Source organism: Microtus ochrogaster, linkage group LG4 (genome assembly GCF_000317375.1).
Source record: "Microtus ochrogaster isolate Prairie Vole_2 linkage group LG4, MicOch1.0, whole genome shotgun sequence".
NCBI lineage: Eukaryota > Metazoa > Chordata > Mammalia > Rodentia > Cricetidae > Microtus > Microtus ochrogaster.
In genome coordinates, this window is record NC_022030.1 from 7,047,065 (window position 1) to 7,054,879 (window position 7,815).

The 7,815-nt window shown below is 42.9% G+C and overlaps 1 protein-coding gene across 1 annotated transcript in view; it reads right to left on the reverse strand.

The window, feature by feature from the left end:
• Map3k5 (mitogen-activated protein kinase kinase kinase 5) overlaps positions 1-7,815 on the reverse strand; it is a 206,024-nt gene that overhangs the window by 135,718 nt on the left and 62,491 nt on the right. The gene's annotated exons all lie outside the window — the stretch shown is intronic.

The window sequence follows — 7,815 nt, forward strand, 5'->3', positions numbered from 1 at the left end:
TGATACAGTAAGTGTATAGGATGTAGTACTCCATCCTGTGATACAGTAAGTGTATAGGATGTAGGACTCCATCCTGTGACACAGTAAGTGTATAGGATGTAGTACTCCATCCTGTGATACAGTAAGTGTATGGGATGAAGAACATCATCCTTGTGATACAGTACGTGTATGGGGTGAAGGACGTCATCATGTGATACAGTAAGTGTATGGGATGTAGGACTTCATCCTGTGATACAGTAAGTATACGGGATGAAGAACATCATCCTTGTGATACAGTACATGTATGGGGTGAAGAATGTCATCCTATGATACAGTATGTGTATGGGGTGAAGGATTTCCTGTGATATAGAAAGTATATGGGGTGAAAAGTAGATGAGGTCAGAACGCCAGTTTAAAACCTGCTGATTCTAGATGACAGCTGGTGAACCATGCAGGAGTTTGTCACAAGGGTCCATGGCAGTGCTGTTTAAAGGGGGGGGGCGATGCTTCCAATTCACTAATTGCCAGAGGATTTCATAGGATCAAAATTTTTAAGTGGCTTTTAAAGAAGTTTTAATGGATGAGTACTTTGCAACACCAGCTATGCTGGTAGATTTAAAGTGCTGGGGAAAAATCCATTAGTAAGATAAGCATTCTATGCCTTTGGAAAAATTAAAATTTAGTTTCAAGTATAAATTCCAGCAAGATAAAGCTTTAAGAGAAGGAAACAGTACTGCAAAGAAGTGCATTTTTGGTAAGTTTCAAAGCATTTTGTAATCTGAGTGGTTTTTATGCGATACAGAAAAGAATTCAGTTTAAACTTAAAAGTATTTGCAATAAAAATTATCCTGATGTTCTAGTGAACTACAAACTAGCATAAATATCAAAACGTAAAGTATGGATATCATAACTCTTTCACAACAACATCTGTTTACTTCAGTGACCCATGAATGTGTTATCAGAAAGCCAGATTTAATGTCTAACATCATATACAGGTTTTAGAGGAAATTAGCTCCTTCTGTACCTGCAGAGAAAAGGTCACAGGTCAAGTTGGAGAGAACTGTTTGAAGAAGCAACCATGGCAACCGATCAAAAGCCAACCCCATTGCAGCAGGACCTCCTTTGTTGCTGACTAATAGCTCATCATTTGTATATACACTTTGTTCATCCACTTCTCCGTCAACAGACATCTGCTGTCACCCCCACTGTTCTGCCACCACCAACATTTCCCAGAAACACGGGCACACAAATATTTCTGCCGTGCGTGTCTTGCTTTGAGTCCTTTTGTGTACGTAGCCACAGTAGGACTGCAGGATATCTACCTTTAATGTTTTAAAGAACTGCTCTGCTGTGTAAAAGCGGCGTGTTTTTAAGAGCTGACTTAAGGATGTTCTTACAGATTTGGCTTAGTGCACATGAGATTTCTAGTGTCACTTCCTGGAGAGATGCTGATCAGTTGCCGGCGAGGAAATAATGAATGTACCCAGGCAAGGGGAGGCGGTGTGGGCCAATGTGTATGCGCCTCAGCCAACAAAAAGAGTGTGGGGGTAAATACACAGACAGACTGCCACAGACAACGGTCTGTTAGGGAAATTCCCACCTCTAAAGCACTTTCCAGTCAATAGCTTATGAGAAAAATACAACCAAATTTCTTGACTAAGGAATAATAATCAACATAGCTGTCACATTTGGCACAGGCCGCATGGCCGTCGGTCACGTGCACATCCAACTCTGGAGAGGCACTTCCTCTGCAATGGAGCAAATGAGGGAAGAGCAGATGCTCAATTCAGAAAGAGAAAAAGATGCTGCGGGGACTTCCCATCACAGCCAGAACACAAGGAAAAAGAAACTAAAAATATTTGGGAGTTCCAATAGTCAAATCGTATGCAAATGTATGTAGTTATCATGTGTGCATAGAGAGCAACAAGGCATAAACAATCGTTTCCTTCAAAACACTTCATTGGCAAGTGTCCCAAGTGTATAAAAAGTCTACCTCACAGTCTCACTTAAACTTAGATTTCATTAGTGATATAGTTGATGGCTCCTTACCCCTTAATTCAATCATCTCCACCACCCCAAAGAGGTAACTATTCTGAAGATTGTGATTCCAAGCACACTTCTATCCATTCATAATGTAAAAATGTATTACTGCATTGTCCTGCACTTCAGTAATTTTGTATAGTGGGCATGATGTCATAAACGTAGAATATGATTTCCCACATGACCATGAAATATACATGTAAATGTAGAACATTCCAGTTAATTCACCTTAAGTGCTCTATAATATTCTACTAAATGACTACCAAAAGATAGTCATTCTCCTATGAGATATTTTCTCTTTCTTCTGAGGAGAAGAATTACAGACCATCCTACCTAAATGTTCTTGGTGGTATTTCTTTACCCTTGTAAGCCATGTTTTCTATAATACATGTTCCATCTCTGTATTCTTAACACTATTAGGCATTGTCAAGTTGCCCTCTTAAAAATTGTATCAATTCATCTTGCTGCCAGGCATAAGTTCATGTCCCACTTATCCCAGCCCTGTCGTCGGGATTACAAATGGTTTTCTGGATTTCAGTTTTAATTTTGGTACAGGGCTGCAGAGGCAAGTCTCTGACCCATGATGCCCCAGGAATCTAGAAGAGCTCTGAACTCCCAACCATCTGATGCACACAGCAGCGTTTATATTTTTATTCTAATCTGTTGTGCAAGTAGATCACATGTGGGAGGGGGATGTCCCCAGATGAAGGGAAGGGGAAGAAAGGCACCAAGCATAGGAGGAGTTTTGTCTTAAAAGAATTTCTGGCGATGAAAGAAATGGTTGTTAGGGCTCAGAGAAACAGTATTCCAGAGTGACCCTGCCATGCTGAGCACTCTGATGTAGAAGACCTCTCTGACCTTCTCCTGCATAGTTCTCTCTCTCTCTCTCTCTCTCTCTCTCTCTCTCTCTCTCTCTCTCTCTCTCTCTCTCCTGTCTCCTATTCTTATATATTTAAAGGTCAGCAGATGAATGAGCAGGCAGAAAGAGTAGAATTGGCACTGCATGCCACTGTCAAAACCCAAGTGAACTATGACCCAGGTTAGTGTCTGTTCCTTGGACTATTTATCTCCCATAAAAAACATTGTTTTATTCCATGCCCTGGGACATAGCTCCATGGTAGAGTAACTGCATAGCATCAGGCCCGGAGCTGGATTCATTGCACGAACCCAAACACTCCACTCAGGGATGGGGAGATGCCTGAGTTAAAGGGCATGTCTTGCAAGTATGAGGGCCTACGGACAGTACCCTAGAAACCTACATAAATACCAGGTGGGCAAAGCAGCCTGTAGGCGGAGAGTGCTCTATTCTGCTCCGCCACAGGCCCAAAGAGCTTCTTTATTAACCAATGGTAAGAAAATGCATTCACAGTATACAGAAGAGAATTCCACATCAGCAGCCCACCAGTAATTTCCGTCTCTAGCTAACAAGACCAACAGCACTAGTAAACTCCAAGTTTCACTAAGACATCTTACCTCAGTGAGCAAGGTATCCATCAACTTTAGGCTTCCAGGTGCACCTATGTGTATACATACATACATGTGTGTGTGTATAAACATTATACACATGTGCATAATGCAAAGATATACATACACACTCAAGCATATCACATTCTCTCTCTCTCTGAAGGGGCAAAAACCCATTCACTCCTCCTCTGAGACCAAATATATCCCCCCTTCCCTCTCTCCCATGAAGAAAGTACTTAGTTTCAACTCTTGTCCTTCTTTGATTTTACACTCGGTGATCCCAAGTGTTTCCATGGCAGCAGCCTCTCCTTGTAATCTGTTGTCTGTGTCTACTGGAAGATGTGGTTATCAAGCTGTAGGGGGATGGGGAGGACCTTCTCTTTGAGAGCAAGCATCTGGACCACAGCTAGTTGGCCAGTGGAGTCCAGATACCCGCTACAACTCCGGAGTTATCTACTGCCACTCACTGCGCTGTTATCCCTGATCATTTCAAATGCATGAAATAATCAGAAGCTAACGGTTATTAGCAGTCCCTGTTTTCACGGAAACATAAATCTCAGCTAAGAATCTTGTCTATAAGTACAAGCAGGTACTTGAAGTTCTTGCGATACTTAAAGAAAATTGTGAAAACGTAACAATCCCAAAGCAAGAGTTAACTTTCCTTTTCTCAAAGTGAAAAGATTTAAAAAAATAGTTAATTTCCTATGGAAATATTAATCACAATTAAAGGCAGGCCCCATGCCCATCACTAGATAGCACAAAATGAACTCAATGGTATTTCGTAGACTTTTTGTCTCATATGGCTTTTTCTCGGCTCACTGGACTTTTGCTTGTACATTATGGTTTCTGATTTCTGCGCTTCTATGGGTTTGTTTTTTGTGTGCTTGTTCTCCATGCATGTGTGTTTCTAGTTAGTTTGTTTTGTTTACCTGATTTTTTTAAAGAAAGAGAGAAATAGTGGACATGGAGTTGGGTGGGTGGGGAGGTGGGGAAGAGCTGGGAGGAGCTAGAATGAGTTGGGGAAGGGGAAACTATGATCAGGATATATTTTATGAAAGATTATTTTCAATAAAAACATAAATAACTATATATGCTACCACAAATGCATGACAAGATTAGATTCCAAATATTCTTTCAAGCAATTCAGACATAGATAAATTTTAAAGAACTTTTAGTTTCTTTTAATTAGTTTTTTCAAGGAGCCTACATTGCTAAGATTTTTTTCTATGACTTCTTTTTGAGAACTCAATGGCAAATAGGAATTGCTGCATCACAAGATAGAGCTGACCTTGCTGGCAGGGGAGTGGGTAAGCCGGCCCTGAGGGTGTGAGACTAGAATAATCGGCCACATCCCCCTTGTCTGCCATGTGGAGGTGAGGGCAAGGGAAAGGTGCCCTCTCCTCTTTGCCTAGGCCACCTGCAGCAGAAGGAGCTGACTCTCCCTTACCAGCTGCAGCACTGGGGCAAGTGGGCAGCACAGTAGAGCTGACCCTGTTAACAGCTTGGAAGATCTGGCCCCACCCCTCATCCATCATATGATAGTGTGGGCAGGGGACAGACAGATAGACAGATACACACACACACACACACACACACACACACACACACACACACACCTCCTTGCCTCCTGTGGTAGTTAGGAGAGCTGGTCCTAAGGTCATAAGAACAGGAGAGCTGTCCATGCCCCTCACCAGCAGCAGCATTCAGGAGAGCGGCCCCTGCATCTTTCCTGGGCAATACAGCAGAGCTGGCCCTGATGGTGTAGGTGTGGGGTGAGTCAACCCTGAGGCCATGAAAGCCAGAGGATCAATCCCTCCCCTTGCTTATCACTGCTTAGGCTGAACTAACCTCGGGAATGCTGGAGAGCTCACCCTGGTGGTGAGGGCGAGGGGGGAGCTAGGAGGCTGACCAAACTTGAAATACCCAGACCCCAGAACCTGGGTTATGAGTTGGCACAACCCAATATCCTCCCCAGCTATGATCTCCTGGAGTACATGTAGGGGTCCTGCAAATCCAAAGCTGCAGGATCTCCACGACACAGGGCAACAACAGGATATCCAAGAGGAATCCCAGTGAGAGCCTAGTATTGGTGGTATGGCAAAAACCAGAGGCCTCAAACAAGACCAATGACTCTTTGCAATGAACACTTGCAAGTAAAGATATTGGACAAAAGGTTTACTGTGTGACTCACAGGTTCCATGATGAGATTTTTCTTTCCTTTTTCTTCTTCTCTTAAATTTTATTTCATTTTATTGGGGGAGGGGGGTTGCAAGGGCAGAGGGTAGATATGAATGGAATCGAGATGCATGATGTGAAAATATAAAGAATAAATAAAATGAAAGTTTAAAAAGGGAGGGGAGAGAGAGGGAGAGAGAGAGAGAGAGAGAATATGATTGCTGCCTCCAACACAGAGCAGCAAACAAAAATAAAGCAGCTCAGCTGTCTTGCAAAGGAGAGGGCTTCTTGTTCATCAAGGCCGTCTGGCTAACTTAGCCCCAAAAATAACCACACAGAAACGGTATTCATTAAATCACTGCTTGGTCCATTAGCTCTAGCTTCTTCTTGACTGACTCTTATATTAATTTAACCCATTTCTATTAGTCTGTATATCGCCACATGGCAGTGGCTTCCTGGTAAAGATTCGGTATGTCTTACTCTGGCTGTGGGTCCATGGCATCTCTCTCTCTCTCTGTCTTCCTTCTCCCAGCATTCCATTTAGTTTTCTCCCCCTAGCTCTGTTCCCCTACAGCTCTGCTATAGTCCTGAAGCAGTTCCTTTATTAGCCAGTGAAAGCAACCCATAGACAGAAGGACGTCCCACACCACAGCTCTATTTTCCTCGTGTCCGAGGCACATATATAAGGGAAGCTAGAGCGAGAGGGGAATTCTCTGATTCCATCTAACCTGTGAATACAGGGGGAGCCTTCATTTGTTTATTTGCTTCTTCTATGATAACATAATTCTAAATAGTTGCTTTGTTTGGTTGGTTAGCTGGCTATAACCACCCTGGCTGTCCTGGAACTCGCTCTGTAGACTAGGCTGGCTTTGAACTCACAGAGATCTGACTGCCTCTGACTCCCGAGTGCTAGGATGGAAGGTTTAAGCCACCACTGACCAGTTAAACAGCTGCTTTTGTTCACTGCAGCTCTCCTTGCAGATAGGAGACAGTAGGAGTGGCCAAGTTACACTTATTGCTAACTACAACCTAAAGGAATAAAGCTAAGCTGCAGCTGGGCCCTTGCAAGCTCCAGCTTTCTCAGCAGCACAGGACATTTTAGGACTTGGAAACTCAGGGGCTACAGAAATTGCTCTCTATTATTTCCATTCTTTGAAACAGGACTCTTTCGGGTTACCTCGCTAGAAACAGACTAAATAAGAAATGTGAAGTGTGATGACCAGAGTTCAAGTCCCAAGTCCCAGAGCCCACATTAAAAAAAAAAAAAAAAAAAAGTGTACGGTATGTGATGGTAATCTCAACCCTTAGGAAAAAAATGGAGACAGGCTCATTCTTGGGGCTTGATGGACAGCAAGCCTAGCTGTAGGCCAATGAGAGACACTTTTATTTTCTTTTTTTTAAAGTGAAAGTTCCCTGAGGGTGTCCTCTGGCCTTCATACACATAATTACAGCGATCTGACATTTCTCAAAAACGTCAAAAACACCTAGAGAAAAGACAACAGCTTCAACAAATGGTGCTAAACAAACGCAAAACAAAACAACAACGAAATCCTCGATGATGTCCATGGGTGGAAGAATGAAACTGGGCTCATATTGGACTCATATCTATCACACTATGCAAAAATCAACTCCAACAGACCGAAGACCTCAATGTAAAACCCCCCAAAAAAGAGCTTGATCCCAAGACAAATGAAGTCCAAAAGAAAAAGAAAAAGAAAAAGAAAAAGAAAAAAGGATCCTTCTTGATCGATAAAAAACAGATTAGGCCAAGTAGGCGAGACTGTCTTAGGACTGCACCGGGTTATGCCTCCCTAGCTCTGAACAACGAGCGTCTGGCAGGCAGTTAGGTGTGTTTATTTAATGAGACGCTGTAGGCCATTCAGAGGAACTAGGCCTTAGTGTGTGGTAAAGGTGAGTTGGTACTAAGATTTTCTGCACTGATTTTTAGATGGAAGTCTAGACACAATGGCTAAGCCACGAGATTCTGGATCCTAAGGCATTGTCTCCCACGTTGACTCTGATTTGTAAACTGGAAAACGGAAATGAGGGAAGGCCTCGTGAAGCTCGCTGCCAGTTTCACAGAGGAAATGAGTGATCTCGGAGCCAGCAGCCCGGGTTTTTACAGCCCGCTTTTCAAGTAATTGCACAGGGTAAAAT